The sequence below is a fragment of the Macaca thibetana genome, chromosome 11, assembly GCF_024542745.1.
Source record: "Macaca thibetana thibetana isolate TM-01 chromosome 11, ASM2454274v1, whole genome shotgun sequence".
Lineage (NCBI taxonomy): Eukaryota > Metazoa > Chordata > Mammalia > Primates > Cercopithecidae > Macaca > Macaca thibetana.
This window is the reverse complement of record NC_065588.1, coordinates 51,137,769-51,156,311: the sequence shown is the minus strand read 5'-3', so window position 1 is coordinate 51,156,311 and position 18,543 is coordinate 51,137,769. Positions and strand designations below refer to the sequence as shown.

The following is an 18,543-nucleotide window of genomic DNA, read 5'->3' as shown; positions in this document are numbered from 1 at the left end:
TCTGACAAGAGATTAATAATCGGAATTTATAAGGAGCTCAAACAACTCTGTAGGAAAAAATCTAATAATCCAATTTGAAAATCTGCAAAAAGATATGAACAAATATTTCTCTTTTTTTTTTTTTTTTTTTGAGACAGAGTCTTGCTCTGTGCCCCAGGCTGGAGTGCAGTGGCGCTATCTCGGCTGACTGCAAGCTCCACCCCCCAGGTTCACGCCATTCTCCTGCCTCAGCCTCCCGAGTAGCTGGGACTACAGGCGCCCGCCACCACGCCCGGCTAATTTTCTTGTATTTTTAGTAGAGACGGGATTTCACCGTGTTAGCCAGGATGGTCTCGATCTCCTGACCTCGTGATCTGCCCACCTCGGCCTCCCCAAGTGCTGGGATTACAGGCTTGAGCCACCGCGCCCGGCCATGAACAAATATTTCTTAAAAGGAGACATACAAATGCAAACAGGTATATGAAAAAGGGCTTAATATCATTGATCATCAGAGAAATGCAAATCAAAACTACAATGAGATATCATCTCACCCCAGCTAAATTGACTTATATCCAAAAGGCAGGCAATAAGAAATACTGGCGAGGATGTGGAGAAATTGGAACTTTCATACACTGTTGGTGGGAATGTAAATTAGTACAACCACTATGGAGAACAGTTTGGAGTCTCTTCAGAAAACTAAAAATAGAGCTAACATACAATCCAGCAATCTTACTTCTAGGTACACACATACGATGGAGTACTATTCAGCCATAAGAAAAGAATGAGATCCTGTCATTTGCAACAACATGGATGGAACTGGAATCACTTTGTTAGTGAAATAAACCAGGCACAGAAAGACAAATATTTCATGTTTTGACTTACCTTGGGGTCTAAAAATAAAGACAATTGAACTTATGTAGGTAGAGAGTAGAAGGATGGTTACCAGAGGCTGGGAAGGGTAGTGGGGGACTGGTGGGGAGGTGGGAGTGGTTAATGCGTACAAAAAAATAGAATGAATAAGACCTACTATTTTATAGCAGAACAGGGTGACTATAATCAATAATTTAATTGTACATTTAAAAATAACTAAAAGAGTATATTTGGATTATTTGAAACACAAGGAACAAATGCTTGAGGTGATGGATACTCTGTTTACCCTTATGTGATTATTACACTTGTATCAAAATAACTCATGTAACCCATAAATATATACACTTACTGTGTACTTACAAAAACTTAAAAAACAATGTAAAGACTAAACATGAAGCTGCAGTACAGTCAAACAATGGAACATTATATAGCACTAAAAATAAAGAAGTTATCAAGCCATGAATAGATATAGAGGATCCTTAAATGCATATTACTAAGTGAAAGAAGCCAATCTGAAAAACCTATGTAATTATGACTCCAACTATATGACATTCTGGAAAAGGCCAAACTATGGAGACAGTCAAAAGAGAAATGCCAGGGGATATAGGAATGAATAGGCAGAGCACAGAGGATTTTGAAGGTAGTGAAACTACTCTGTATAACCCTATAATGAGAGATATGTGGTATTATAAATTTGCCAAAACCCAAAGAATGAACAACATCAAGAGTTAACCTGAATGTAAACTACAGACAGTGGGTGATAATGATGTGTCAATGTGGGTTCATCAATTATAAGGAATGCACCACTCTAGTGGAGCATGCATGTGAAGGGGCAGGTGATATTTGACAAATATTTGTACCTTCCATTCAATTTTGCTGTGAATCCAAAACAACTCTTAAAAATAAAGTCTGATTTTTAAAGCCATATAATGGGAGAAATATTGGCAGGTAACATTACAAAAGGAGACTTTCATATAAAACATGCAAATAATTCCTACAAATCAATAAGAAAATAATATGAACAACCAGACAGAAAAAAATGCAAGAGATTTAAATAGGCACATCACACACACACACACACACAAACACACACACCATCCAAATGGCCTACAAACATTTGCAAAGGTGCTCAACCTCATTCGTAATCAGGAAAATTACTTTCCCAGAAAAATGACACAAGTGAGTGGACCAAGCCTTAAAAACAATAATTCACCCAGCTTTGACCAGAAAGACTCATGTAGTATGAATACCAGGGTCCTGTGAAGAAGGCAAGAGAGAAAACAAAGGAGAGAAGCAGAAGCAGGAAGAATCAAATTCCAGACCTCCATGCAAAACACATTTCATATAAACCTAAAGATGACTCAATAGGAGAAAGAAATACTTTGCAAAATGAATTTCTTCCAGAAATGGACAACATGGCTTCACAGATATTCCCTGACATAATAAGTAGTTGAAAATAGTGTAAAATTGAAGGCTTTATCTTATTACTTTATCCTATAATGTTCTTTAAATTTGTTATTTTACCTTCCCTATAATAGAAAAGTTATTTTAAAGAATGAAGATGTAAAATAATAAAAATATAGAGATGAAGAAAAAACTAGTAGTCACCAGGAGTCAGGGATGGTAGGAGAAGAGAGGTGGATGCGACCAAAGAGGGTAGAGGGATATTTTTGTAATTATGAAAACACTCTGGATCTTTATTGTGCTATATGTGTCATAAAATGTCATAGAACTGGCGGGGCACAGTGGCTCACACCTACAATCCCAGCACTTTGGGATTCTGAGGCAGGCGGATCACCTGAGGTCAGGAGTTTGAGACCAGCCTGGTCAACATGGTGAGATCCTGTCTCTACTAAAAATAGAAACATTAGCTGGGTGTGGTGGTGCGCTGTAGTCCCAGCAACTAGGAGGGTTGAGATGGGAGAATCGCTTGAACCTGGGATGTGGAGGTTGCAGTGAGCTGAGATCAGGCCACTACACTCCAGCCTGGGTGACAGAGTGAGACTCCATCTAAAAAAAAAAAAAAAAAAAATTCTAGAACTACACCCATTACATCGATGTTAATTTCCTAGCTTTGGTATTGTCCTATACTTCTTTAAGATGTAACCATTAAGAGAAACTGGATGAAGGGTAGATGGGATCTCTCTGCACTATCTTTGCAACTTCTTGTGAATCTATATAAATTTCAAAAAAGTTTTAAAATATTTTTGAATGGAAATGTAAATTACATGATACGCCACTGGATTCCAGAAATGGTAAGCCTAGCATGAGCCTCCAGAAAGGCAGGAAGTTAGAGCGCCTACTGTGTCACAAACCCAGAAAGGCCAAACAAATGCAGTCCAATCTGAAACGAGCCCTGAGGGCACACAGAGTAAAGGGACGATTATTACTCTCCTCATCCTTCCCTTCCTCAACCTGACCTTGCGCCTCAGTTGCCACGTGTCCATACTTCATTTGGCCTGATGTGCACCTCACAAGCTGTCAAGAATATACCAAGACCCACTGGCATTTTCTCTTTCATCACGGATACCCAGCTTTGGCGGGGATGGGGAGCAGTGAGATTCCAGTCTCAGCTCTCTTGGGCAGGATAATTCTTGTTGTCAAGGAAGCCCTGGGCATTATGGCAGCCTCCTTGGCCTCTGCCCACTACAGCCAGTAGCACTGCCCCACCACCAAGTTACAACAATAAGATATGTCTCCAGATATTGCCAGACGCTTCTGGGAAAGCAAGATTCCACCCAGTTGAGAACCATTGGTCTCGGTATTTCACTGAGCCAATCATTAAAAAATGATAAACCAATTGTAAAAAAAAAAAAAAAAAATGAAATAAAAGTTTCCAAAATCATACTCTTAAAAATATTTTCCTTTTGGGCTGAGTGCAGTGGCTCATGCCTGTAATCCCAGTGCTTTGAGAGGGCGAGGAGGGAGGATCACTTGAGGCCAGAAGTTCAAGACCAGCCTGAGTAACACAGCAAGACCTCGTCTCTACAGAAATTTAAAAAATTAAAACATGAGGTAGGCATGGTGGCATGCGCCTATAGTCCTAGCTACATGAAAGGCTGGGGCAGGAGGATTGCTTGAGCCCGGGTGTTTGAGGCTGCAGTGAGCTATGATCAAACCACTGCATTCTAGCCTGGTTGCTAGAGTAAGACCCTGTCTCTTAAAAAAAAAAAAAAAAAATCCCGTTTTGAAGTTTATTGTGATAGTTCTCTCAGGAACTCCAGACCCTGTCTCTTAAAAAAAAAAAAAAAAAAAAAAAAAAAAAAAACCCTTTCTGAAATTTATTGTGATATTTCTATCAGGAACTCCTAATAAATCATTTTTATGACTCTATAAATCTTGTTCACTCTTCAAACTGTAAATGTTTACCCATGCCGCAAGTAGGTCATAGTCCTTCATACATATCCCAATAAATATAGGGGAAGAAGAAGAAGAAATTGAAACTGAAATAAGATAGAAAAGAGAGAGAGAGACAAGTAGGAAGGAAGAAGACAAAAAGAATTATCAGTTCATTCAAGTACTGCAGTTTCAGATAAGCAACTGATATCTACAGAAAATGCCATATGATTAATTCCTTATCTCATTAGGCCAACACACACACACACACACACACACACACACACACACACACACTTCAGAGAATTACAGTCTCTCCCTCAAATACCACCATTTCCAGTCCTAAAAACACAGTCAAAGCTCCGAATCTACATGAAAAAAAAAAAACAGTGTTGTTAAAATTGATTTATTTCATTACATAGCTATTTTGAATTCTACAGTCAAATATTCTATAAATTATAGTTATGAAATTTCTAGCTATCAAAACTGACCATGTTTTTGAACTGCACACAAACATAAATGCTCATATTTGTAAAGAAACACACAAGGATGCTCACACTAATGCATGTGAGCAGATAGTGCAGATTCCACCCTTGCTTCTCTAATTGTTCACAGGTGGCCAAATTTAGTGGTGGAAGGATGGGGATAGATATGTATACATCTCCCACACAAAAAAAAAATAGGATAAGAAAGGTACAGAATATGTTCTTAAGGTAATTAGACTTTTTAAGTCTAAGAGACAAGATTTATAACAATTTTTTCAGATCAGAAATTATGATATAACTTTTCATTAATAAGAAACAAAAACAAATGAATTGCTATTTAAATACAAGGTTCCATTAAGACATCTTTCAAATGACAATTCACTCAGAGAAATGATTTTGTGAGAAACTACAGAGGTAAGGGGTAGGATTTCACATTGTTAACTAGATTGCAGTATCTGAACTCTCCATCATCAGCCCTCTAAACCTTAAAAACAGAGGCATGAAACTTTAAAGGACACCCTACAGAATACGCATTGTTTTTGCTTAGAAGCAAAACTAAAATTAAGTCCTCCATTTTGGTAAAGCAAAGGAGGATAAGATTAAAGCAAAATGAAAATCATGCGAGGATGAATAAGGCAAACAATATTGATTTTATAACTCTATAAGCTACAGTCAGGTAATGGTACAAGACCGAAACGACAAATTTCATCCAAAGGTCTATTCATCTCTTAGCTTTTCAATAGCAGGGACTATGCCTTATTTCTCTTTATAGTTACAGTGTTTAGCACAATGTCTGACATGTAGTACAGTTTTGAAAATATTTAATGAATGAAAGAGCAAATTAGATAAATGAAGGAATAAGCAAGCGAGTAAGTGAGTGAAATCCTCATTTAGTTCAGACATAAACCTGCCTAATGTTACATAGGACTTATTGACAATGGAAGGATGTGCGTGTAAAGTGCCAAGTGGGATAAACAGTATAACAGTGTATAACAGGTATGTTGAAAAAGTAAGATTATTATCGGCCAGGCACGGTGGCTCATGCCTTTATTCCCAACACTTTGGGAGGCTGAGGCGGGAGGATCATGACGTCAGGAGGTCGAGACCATCCTAGCTAACACGCGAAACTCCATCTCTACTAAAAATGTAAAAATTAGCCGGGCATGGTGGCGGGCACCTGTAGTCCCAACAACTCGGGAGGCTGAGGCAGGAGAATAGCGTGAACCCGGAAGGTGGAGGTTGCAGTGAGCCGAGATTGCACCACTGCACTCCAGCCTGGGCAACAAAGTGAGACTCCATTAAAAAAAAAAAAAAAAGTGAGATTATTATCAATCTAACTAGGATTATCTTCATACATTTGAAGATATACCTCCACAGAAACATCAAAATGGAAACTGTGTCTAAATGACTTATCTATTTAGTAGGACTTTCATGACACAGTTATCTGAAATTACCCCTTTGTTTCTTGTCTCATGGAAGGTATATTCCATGAGAGTAAGAAGTTTTTTTCACCTTGTCTTGCTCACAGCTATAGCCCCATAGCTTAGAACAGTGTCCAGAATCTAGTAGGTGCTTAATGGAAATTAAAGGCATCAGAAATAGAGTATTGGCATCACAGAGTTCTCATGTCAGCTCTCCTACCAACAGGGTAAAAACTGGGCACATCGTGAAAAAATCTGAAGTTTTTATCAACTGAAAGAATTTAATGAAACCTGCCCTGTCAAACACAGAATTTTTTCGGATAAACAAGGCAATGGGTATAAACATTCTCTGAAAATATGTTACATTCCAGGGTTTCAAAAGTTATGTTGAGAAATGTGAGGCAATATTTTGGAAATCAACACAGCAGTAGGTACAAAACGCACACCATGGGAATTATCCTAAGAATGGATACAAAGAAGGGGAAAAAGTTAAATGCGTAAAGATGATTGTTGCTACATTGGTTAAAATAGCCATAACCTGGAAACAACCTAAATGTCCTGCAACAAAATGGATCTAACACAATGTTCAATTACCTTATAATCATCAAAATAAAAAACAATGAAAAGCAAATAATGTAGAAAGAATACTTATGATAAACTTAATTAGTAAGAAATATATATATATATATATATATATTTTTTTTTTTTTTTTTTTTTTTTTTTGAGACGGAGTCTCCCTCTGTTCCCCAGGCCAGAGTGCAGTGGCGCGATCTCGGCTCACTGCAAGCTCCGCCTCCCGGGATCACGCCATTCTCCTGCCTCAGCCTCCTGAGTAGCTGGGACTACAGGCGCCCGCCACCGCGCCCGGCTAATTTTTTTTTTTTTTTTTTTTTTTTTGTATTTTTAGTAGAGACGGGGTTTCACCGTGGTCTCAATCTCCTGACCTTGTGATCCACCCGCCTCAGCCTCCCAAAGTGCTGGGATTAATTCTACATTGTCTACACGCAACTGATTCGACCTTGTAAAATAAGCATGCATAATAAAGATTTTTAAAAGTGAAAGTAACTGTGTATTAGCCAAGGTAGTTATTGCAAACTATCCTAGTCTAAGGCTAATTTAAACAGAAAAGTAATTTAATAAAGACTATCAGTTCCTGAAATTATTAGAAAGGCTGGAGAAACAGATGTCCAAGCTTCTGGTAAAAATGCCAACAATTTTGCCACAGCACTGGTTTGATGAGAAAACCTCCTGCATGGCCATGGGTGCTGCCAAGTACTACATGCCAAGAATTTTATTAAAGCAACGGTAAAATGTATTTCCCTATCAGAAATCAGTCCTGCAATCATTGCTGTCCTTTCAGCCTGTATGTTTTGGCAGGCAATATATGCCAGCAAAATGAAGGCTGTTTTCACACACTGCTCATCTCCAGGCTAAGGTCTTGTGAAAGTTCCTAAAATTAGAAGAGCTAGTTCACAAGCCTGCATTCTGGTTGCAAGAGAATCTGAGAAACTGCAGTATAATTTCAATGTTGTAGGGCTATACACAGCATTTTATTTAATTCTCATAAACAGAGTGGACGTTATTATCTATATTTTATAAATAAAGATATTGAAGTATATCAATTTTGATGAATTATAGATTATTTTGATTTTTGATTTTATATAGACAATCAGGCCATCCACAAATAACGTCATTTTTTCTTTCTTCCTTTCCAACTATTTGACCCTTTATTTCCTTTTCTTATTTTAATAATCAGGCTAGAAACTCTAGTATAATGAGAATAAATGTAGTAATAGCAGCATTCTCTGAATTATTTCTGGGTTTTTTTTTCCATGTTCCAAAGCTCTATTTTTATTATTATTATACTTTAAGTTATAGGGTACATGTGCACAACATGCATGTTTGTTACATATGTATACATGTGCCATGTTGGTGTGCTGCACCCATTAACTTGTCATTTACATTAGGTATATCTCCTAAGGCTATCCCTCCCCTCTCCACCAGCCCCATGACAGGCCCCAGTGTGTGATGTTCTCCACCCTGTGTCCAAGTGTTCTCATTGTTCAGTTCCCACCTATGAGTGAGAACATGCGATATTCGGTTTTCCTGTCCTTGTTGGTCAGGCTGGTCTCGAACTCCTGACCTCAGGTGATCTGCCCACCTCGGCCACAAAAGTGCTGGGATTACAGGTGTGAGCCACCACACCCAACCTATTTCTGATTTTAAGATAAGTGCATTCAGTAATTTATAATTGAATATGATGTTTCCTATAGATTATTTGTAAATAACCTTAATTTTTCATGTTAAGAAAGTTTCCTATTGTTTCTTATTCCTCTTATTCCTTGTTTTCTAAGACTTTTAACAATGAATGGATGTTGAATGCTACCGATGCTATTTTTACATTTAATTAATCATATATGTTTTATTTTAATATCTAAATATGATGAGTAGTAATAACAGACTTCTTTTAAAAAATTTCTTTTCAGAAAGAAATCCAGTTTTCCTGAAGTAGCATCTTGTCTTTAAGATACTTAGGTTCACTTTGCTGCTAATTTGATCATATTTTTGCATCTTTATATAAACAAGATTAGCCTGTGACACATTATTCTTATATTTTCCTTAAAAGATTTTAGTATCAAAGGATGTCACCAAAATGGTACAGCAGAAACAATCTGACTTTGCTCTCCCCAACAGAAAACTAAGGACAAATATCCAGCATCAAGATTACCACCAGGGGCCAGGTGCAGAGGCTCACACCTGTAATCCCAGAATTTTCAGAGGCTGAGGCAGGCAGATTGCTTGAGTCCAAGAGTGAGAGACAAGCCTGGGCAATATGGCAAAACCCTGCCCCCACAAAAACACAAAAAATTAGCCAGCTGTGGTGGTGCACACCTGTAGTCCTAGCTACTTGGTGGGCTGAGGTGGAGGATCACTTGAGCCCAGGAAGTTACGGCTGCAGTGAGCTGTATTTGAGCCACTCCACTCCAGCCTGGGTGACAAAGCAAGACCCTGTGCCCTACCCCATATATATATATATATATATATATATATATATATATATATATATATATATATAAAACAACCAGCAAAATCCTAAAACTCAAATCTGAGGCTGAGGCAATCCCTAGAGCCACAGAGAAGTGAGAAACTCCGAGCTTAAGGTAAGAGAAACAAACCTGTCTATCTTTGATACCGATCCTCAATCTGCCAGGCACCATTTGTGGAAAATTCCCCCCAGACTTATGATTTCTAGATCGGAAAAATTGAGATTGAGGTAGATAGCCAGCTTCTCCACCATCACGGATTCCCTTGTAGGAAAACCATTCCTGCCTCAACTCATGGGAAACATCATGAGTACCTGTAGGAAGGAAAACCCCAAGGCCAGCAGGAGACAAAAAGGGAAAGCAGGACTAGAAACCCCAGCCTGTGAAACTCTGGTCTTTAAGCCAAAGGAGATGCCAAATCAGAGTGTCTGTTCAGCACCACGACATTGTATGACGCACATTCTACCAGTCTTCTGAGCACAAATCCCTAGCCAGGTTTTCCTCATGGGTATGGCAACTTCTTTGGGATTTCCTCTCTCTCCTCAGTCAGGGATGGGCAATACTCTGAACCGTTACAAGAAGCCCAAGCCAAAACTGGGCTTAAGGCACCATCTAGTGTTGAAAAGAGGCAACAATCTAGGATAAGGAGACCCACAGGCAGCTAAAAATTACCTCATAGCAAACATACCCTAGGAAGACCAAAACAAGCCAGACAGCAAAAACTGTAAGTAGTCCTCCAACGCAAAGCCATAGATGCATATCCACAAGAAACAACAGCAAACAGGGAACTCTGACCTCCACAAATGAACGAAGCAATGAGTCCCTGACTGACCCTGAGACAATGATGTATAAGCTCTGTTAAAGAATCCAAAGTAGCAGTTCAAAGGAAACTCAGTGAACTCCAAGACAACACAGAAAAGCAATTCAGAAATTTACTACAGATATTTAACAAAGATATTCAAATAATTCAAAAATTTAAACAGAAATCCTGGAACTGAGAAATATGTTTGCTAAACTGAAAAATACATTATAGGCTCTCAACAGCACAATGGGTAAAGCAGTGGGAAAAATCAGTAAGTTCAAAGACAGGCTATTGGAAAATACACAGTCAAAGGAGAAGAAAGAAAAAAGAATGAAAAGAAATGAAGAACGCCTGTGAAATATAGAGAATACCTTTAAGAGAGCAAATCTAAGTGTCATTGCCATTAAAGAGGAAATTGAGAAAGAGAAAATGTTAGAAAGCTTATTTAAATAAATAATAACAGAAAAGTTTCCAAACCTAGAGAAAGATATAATCTAGCTACAGGAAGGCTAGAGATCACCAAATGACTTCAATCCAAATAATACCACCCCAAGGCATATAAGACTTTGAGAGTTTACCCTCAAAGGTCAAGGACAAAGAAAGGATCATAAAAACAGCAAAAGAAAAGAGGCAAATAACATATAAAAGGGCTCAGATTCATCTGGCAATAGACTTCTCAGGAGAAGACATAAAGGCCAAAAGGAAGTAGAATGACATATTCAATGTGCTAAAGGAAAAAAAAAAATACTTCCAACCAAGAATACTGTACCCAGAAAAGCTTTCCCTCAAACGTGAAGGGGAGATAAAGTCTTTTCCAAACAAACAAAAGCTGACAGAAGGAATTCATCACCACTAGACCCATCTTACTAGAAATGCTAAAAGTTATTCAGTCTGAAAGAAAATAATGCTATCATGCAAAAGCAAAATATTTGAAGATATGAAACTCACTGGCTGAGCGCGGTGGCTCATACCTGTATTCCCAGCACTTTGGGAGGCCATGGCGGAAGGATGACCTGAGGTCAGGAGTTCAAGACCAGCCTGGCCAACATGATGAAACCCTATCTCTACTAAAAATACAAAAATTAGCTGGGTGTGGTGGTGGGTGCCTGTAATCCCAGCTACTTGGGAAGCTGAGGCAGGAGAATCACTTGAACCCAGGAGGCAGAGGTTGCAGTGAGCCGAGATCACACCACTGCACTCCAGCCTGGGTGACAGAGTGAGACTCCATCTCAAAAAAAAAAAAGAAAGAAACTCACTGGTAAAAGTAAGTACACAGACAAATTAACAATACTCTAATATTATCATTGTGTAATCTACCCATAAATCTAGAATGAAGACCAAAAAAATCTGTAAAAAAATAACTACTGCAACCTTTTAAGAGATAGGCAATGTAAAAAGATGTAAATTGAAAAAACAAAAAGTTAAAATGGGGGGTGGAATTAAAGTATAGAGTTTTTTAGTTTTTCCTTTCTTTCTGTTTTTTTCTGTGATAAAAGTTAAGTCATCATCTGTTTAAAATAACTTATGATATTTATAAGATAATTTTATAAGCCTCATGGCAACCACAAAGCAAAAACCTATATTAAATACACCAAAAAGAAAGCTCAGTGAATTAAAATATATTAGCAGAAAACATTACGTAACCACAAAGGAAGACACTAAAGAGGGAAGAAAGGAAGAGAGGAGTTAAAAAACAACCAGAAAACAAGTAACAACATGACAGTAAGTCCTTACCTATCAATTATTATACTGAATGTTAATGGACTAAATACTCGAATTAAAATACATAAATGGGCTGCGTATGGTGGCTCACGCCCATAATTCCAATACTTTAGGAGGCTGAGACGGGGGATCAGAAACCCCGCCTCTACTAAAAACACAAAATTATCCAGTGGCAGGCACCTGTAGTCCCAGCTACTTGGGAGGCTGAGGCAGGAGAATCACTTCAACCCAGGAGGCAGAGGTTGCAGTGAGTCAAGATCATGCCACCGCACTCCAGCCTGGTGACAGAGCAAGACTCCGTCTCAAAAAAAACAGGGTTCAAATATATGTTGCCTTACAGAAACTCACTTTACCTATAAAGACACACATAGTCTGAAATGAAAGGATACAAAAAAGATATTCCATACAAATGGACTCCAAAATCTTCAAGTCAAAGATTATAAAAAGAGAAAAGAATGTTACTATATGATAATAAAAGGGCCAATTCAGCAAGAGGCTATAACAATTGTAAATATATATGCACTCAACACCAGAGCACCCAAATATGTAAAGCAAACATTAACAGATATGAAGTCAGAGACAGACTTCAATACAATAATGCTAGGGGACTTTAACACCCTTCTGTCAGTAATGGACAGATTATCCAGACAGAAATCAATTTTTTAAAATCCAGGTTAAACTTCACACTAGACCCAATGGACCTAACTAATATTTATAGAACATTTCATCCAAGTGATACGGAATACACATTGTTATCATCAGCACATGGAACATTTTCTAGGATAGATAATATTTTAGATCACAAGACAAGTCTCAACAAATTCAAAAGTCAAAATTATATGAAATATCTTTTCTGACCACAATGGAATACAACTAGAAATTATTAACAAGAGGAACTGAAGAAACTATACAAACACATGGAAATTAAACATGTTCCTGAATGATCAATGGGCCCATGAAGAAATTAAGAAGGAAATTTTTTAATATTTTGAAACAAAAGAAATAGAAGCACAATAATAAAGTCTATGGGCTATAGTGTAAGTGGTACTAAGAGGGATGTTTATAGCAATAAATGTTTCAAAAAATAGAAAGAGTTCAAATAAACAACCTAATGGTGCACCTCAAGAAACTAAAAAAACAAGAGCAAATGAAACCCAGAACGAATAGAAAGAAAGTAATAATAAAGACAAGAGCCAAATGAAATTAAGAGAGACTAAAAAACAATACAAAGTATAGACAAAACAAAAAGTAGATTTTTGAAAAGATGAAATTGGCAAACCTTCAGTAAGAATAATCAAGAAAAAAATAGAGAAAACTCAAAATGAAATTTGAAAAAGGAAACATAACAACTGATACCACAGAAATACAAGAAATCATTAGAGACTATTATGAACAACTATATGCCAACAAAATGGAAAGCCTAGAAGAAATGTATAAATTCCCAGACACATGCAATCTGCCTAAATTGCATTGAAAAGAAATAGAAAACCTGAACATACCAATAACAAATTGAAGCAGTAATAGGTCTCCCATCAAAGAAAAGCCCAGCACCAGATGAATTTACTGCTGAATTTTACCAAACATTTAAAGAAGAACTAATGCCAATTCTACTCAAACTATTCCAAAAAATAGAAGAGGAGGGAATATTTCCAAACTTATTATATGAGTCCAGCATTACCCTGATATCAAAACCAGACAAGGATACATCAAAAAAGAAAACTACAGGCCAATATCACTGAAGAACATGGACACAAAAATTCTCAAATAAACACTAGCAAACTGAATCCAGCAACAAATTAAAAAGATCATTCACTATGATCAAATGGGATTAATTCCAGCAATACAAGAATGATTCAACATACGTGAATCAACAAATGTAACAAATCCCATTAACAGAATCTAGGAAAAAAACCATATGATCATTTCAAAAGATGCTGAAAAAGCATTTGACAAAATACAACATCCCTTTATGATAAAAAAAAAAACTCTCTATAAACTGTTAGAAGGAACATACCTCAAAATAATAAAGATCACGTCTAAGAAACTTAAAGCTAACATCATACTGAACTGAAAAAAAATGAAAGGCTGTCCTCTAAGATCTAGAACAAGAAAAGAAAGCTCACTTTCACAAGTTTTGTTTAACACAGCACTGGAAGCCCTAGCAAGAATAATTAGGCAGAAGAGAGAAATAAAGGGCATCCAAATTGGTAAGGAAGAAGTCAAATTAGCCTTGTTCACAGATAACACAGTATATTTAGAAAAACCTAAAGACTACCAAAAAACTGTTGAAACTAATAAACAAATTCAGAAAAGTTGCAAGATATAAAATCAACATAAAAAATTAATAGCATTTATATACGCCAACAATGGACAATCTGAAAAAGAAATGAAGAAAACAAACCCATTTAGAAAGCTAAACAAAATATAAAATATCTAGGAATAAATTTAACCAAAGAATTAAAAAAAAATTCTATAATGAAAACTATTTAAAAACTGATGAAAGAAACTGAAAAGAACACAAAAATGGAAAGATTTCCAATGCTCATGGGTTGGAAGAATTAATACAGTTAAAATGTCAATATTACCCAAAACAATCTATAAATTCAATGCAATACCTATCAAAATACTAATGACATCCCTCACAGAAATAGAAAAACAATTCTAAAATTCATATGAATCACAAAAGACCTCAAATAGACTGAGCAATCCTGAGCAAAAAGAATAAAGCTGAGGGTATCACACTACCTAACTTCAAAATACCTTATAAAGTCATAATAACCAAAACAGCCTGGCACTGGCATAAAAACAGACTGATAGGCCAATGGAACAGAATAGATATTAATATCTGCATTTATATCCAATTTATTTTCAATGAAAGTGCCAATAATATTCTTTGGGGAAAGGACAGTCCCTTCAGTAAATAGTGCTGGGAAAACTGGATAACCACATGCAGAAAAATAAAGCTAGATGCCTATCACTCACCATATACAAAAATCAAATCAAAATACAGACTTCAGTTTAAGACCTGAAACTGAAAACACTAGAAAACAAGAAAACAACATTTGGGAAATGCTTCAGAACATTGGTCTGGGCAAAGACTTTCTGGGTAACAGCTCAAAAGCATAGGCAACAAAAGCAAAACTAGACAAATGGGATTACATCAAGCTAAAAAGTATCTTCGCTGCATAGGAGACAATCAGCAAAATGAAGAGACAACCTACAGAATAGAAGAAAATATTTGCAAACTATCAATTTGACAAGGGATAAGTTACCAAAATATATAAAGAACTCAATAGCAAAAAAGCAAATAAACCAATTTTAAAATGGGCAAAAGATCTGAGTAAACATTTCTCAAAAGAAGACATACAGATGGCCAATGAGTATTTGAAAGAATGTTCCACATCACTAATCATCAGGGAAATGCAAATCAAAACCACAGTGAGATGTCATCTCACCCCAGTTAAAAAGGGTTTTAACAAAAAGACAAAAAAAAAAAAATACTGGCGAGGATGCAGAAAAGGGGAACACTTATATACTGTTGGTGGAAATGGAAATTAGTATAGCCACTGTGGAAAACAGTATGACTATTCCTCAGAAAACTACAAATGGAACTACCGTGTGACCTAGCAATCCCACTATTGGGTATATGTCCAAAAGAAAGGAAATCAGTATATCAAGGAGATATCTCTATTCCCATGTTTGTTGTAGCACTGTTCATAATAGCCAAGATACAGAATCAAGCTAAATGTTCATCAACAGACAAATGGATGCAGAAAATATGGTACATATAGACAATAAAATATTATTCAGCCATTCAAAAAAGAATGAAACCCTGTCATTTGCAGTAAAATGATTATAACTGGAGGTCATTATATTTGGGAAATAAGCCAGGCACAGAAAGACAAATACTTCATATTCTCACTTGTATATGGTGATCCCATGAAGGTAGAGAGTTTATTGCTGGTTACCAGGTTACCAGAAGCTAGGAAGGAAAGATGAGAAGAGATTGGTTAATGGGTACAAAAATACAGTTAAAAGGAATAAGAGGCACTGTTTGATAGTACAACACGGTGACTATAGTTAATTATAATATATTGTACAGTTCAAAATAGCTAAGAGGGAAGAACTGGAATGTTCCCAACATAGAGAAGAGATAAATGTTCAAGGTTATGGATATCTCAATTACCCTGATTTCCTCACACATTGCATGCATGTATCAAAACATTACATGTACTCCAAAAAATGTATGACTATTATATACCAGTAAAAAAAAAGTTCAAAAAAAGATTTTAGTGTCAAAGTTATGCTATTTTTATAAAATAAGTAGATAGTATTCCCTCTTTTATATTGTCAGAAAGAGTTGTATATGTTTGGAATTATTTATTCTTGAAATTATTGTTATGATTTATGTGTAAAACCTCCTGCTGTAATCTGTTTGCTTGTTTGCTTGCTTTTTATGGAAAGATGTTTAATTACAGTTTCCATTTGTTTGTCATAACACCATTGAGGTTTTCTATTTTTGAGTTGATTTCATTAATTTACATTTTCTGAACTTTGCACATTTCATGTTTTCAAATTCATTACCATGAAATTATTCATGACATCTTCATTATATTTTTAGTCTCTGCAGCATCTGTGATTATCTCCCCTTCTTCCACTACTAATATAGTTCATCTGTTTATAAGCAATGTCCATCTTTAGTCAGAAGGAATTTCACTGCTGATTCCTTCTACTTCTCCTAAATCCACAGTACAACACAGAAAGCCCAGAGCCAGGGGACACACTAAAATCTTTGACTTTACAGATACCCAAACAGCCTTAAGTATTCATGTATTGCTTATTAACCAAACCGTAATGCCTATTAGCCACTTGGACAATCACCCAATTTTAAAACATCCAATATAAAATATGAGAAAATTTAACAAATTAATCACCAAAATAATCAAGAATAAGCAGGACAAATTTGGAGAAATCTCCCACATTCTTAGGCAGGGAAACACGCACAAAAAAGAAAATAATAATGTAACAATTGTTGAATTTTATAGTAGTTTCGTGGCACATGTTCAAATTGGGAACATGGATTAGGCATGCCACAACTCAATACATAACATAGTATAATGTACACATTATAATGCATGTATAACCCATCATAAGATAATAACCACTAAACATATCTAAACACATCTACCATTCAAATTAAAATAGTTTTCATAAGATATCCCCCCAAAAAGGAATGTATTTAACTAAAATTATATAAGCATGTCCAAATTTGTTATTCACCGTTTCACTGATTTTATTCCTTAGATTCATAGTATCTTTTGCTGGTCTCTGATTGCTGTACAAAGCCCCTCACTGTTTCTGCTGACAACTGATACCTCACTTACTCTCTAGGAGTGCTGCTGTGAATGATCAAAGCTCAGAACAAGTATGAAGACATGTTTTCAGTGGGCAGAGGCAATGAGGAGATTCTCACTTTGGCTCTTTCTCTTATATTTGTGGATTTAAACTGTCATCCTACTAGAGTAGTAACTTCTAAGATTCAACCTTGAGCAAGAGCAGAAGGGGGCCATTTAGGCCTGGAGTCAAAGGAGATACTCTGCGGCCCTGCCCAGTGATTCCGAAACATTTACTCACAAGCACCCTAAAAGGATGTGGAAAAACTACATCTCCTCTCATACATTTTGTAATTGGCATTTAAGATTTTTAAAGAAATTATTTAAGCTTAAATAGTTGCAAGTGATATAACTTCTCACACATTATAATACTGACATTTTAAATAAAACTGCTACTTCACTCTTTTAAATGTATCCAATGGAATCTAAATACCATAGCAATTTGACACCCACCATCAAACACTTTTAAAAGACAAGGTACTTTTAAAGCTAAAAATTTCACAAAATTCTTTTTTCTTCTTGAACTTGTATTTATATTCTATCCTCCCACAGAATTTTATCCTAATATATATTTGTACTTGAAAGTATTTTATTGATTACCTCATCATATTCTTCTGCAACAAGCATATGTATATTATTTAAATTATTTCTGTTGCCATAAGTTTCCAAATGCTAAAAATTTACATCTGATCCAAATTTGATTTATTCACTATTGATCAAAATAATACATGTAACTTATAAATCCTGACAAATATCAAACATAACATTGCAAATGTATCTCACAGATGGGACTTTCTCCAATTAGTTCATGAAGCTAAGAATGAATGTTACTTAATTATACAGAGTTCAGCATCAAAGCTACTTCTATTTCCTATTTTTATTTGTGAGCATTGACAACATCATTTCAAATAAATCAGTTGATAAAAATGGATAAACGTTTTCAACAATGTCACTCAGTTCTTTGAACCCTTTTTAAGTTATACGTTTGAAACATCACGTAGACATCTATCATCAAAAAAGTAAGTCTATTAGTTGACAAAAAGTTAGGCACCACTTGATTTGGAAAATGATTGGTTATTCAGTCATTAAAGTCTTTCACTTTCTTAACACTGGCTCTATATTTCAAATATCCCTCTGATGTCTTAGAGATTTGTATGCATCACCATAAAAGACAAGGTACTTTTAAAGCTAAAAATTTCACAAGATTCTTTTTTGTGGTTTTTAATAATGCACCTACAACATTCTGCATGGGTGAGAAACTTGCTTTTCTTTTTCAAATAGGAGAAGGATAATTGGAAAAGGGAGAAGGGAAAGGCACATCAGCAGGATTCCTTGGTTACAGGCTGGTTCTCAGGCAAATTTTAGAAAAGAGTGTGTGGAAACCGAGACTCTAGAAATTTATTCCCTTTAAGCTACCAGTAGCAGTATACACTTAAGGTGTGCATGAGGATTACTGGTATCACAGTTTACTAGATATCTCTACTTTAGAAA

The 18,543-nt window shown here is 36.0% G+C and overlaps 2 protein-coding genes across 18 annotated transcripts in view; one reads left to right on the top strand and one right to left on the bottom strand.

Annotated features, from left to right (window-relative positions):
- BLOC1S1 (biogenesis of lysosomal organelles complex 1 subunit 1) overlaps positions 1–18,543 on the bottom strand; it is a 1,086,347-nt gene that overhangs the window by 848,691 nt on the left and 219,113 nt on the right. The gene's annotated exons all lie outside the window — the stretch shown is intronic.
- PPP1R1A (protein phosphatase 1 regulatory inhibitor subunit 1A) overlaps positions 944–18,543 on the top strand; it is a 200,799-nt gene continuing 183,199 nt past the window's right edge. Inside the window, exon 1 of the mRNA XM_050749102.1 lies at positions 944–947. The gene's annotated coding sequence lies outside the window, so the exon portion shown is untranslated. The remainder of the gene's footprint in view (positions 948–18,543) is intronic.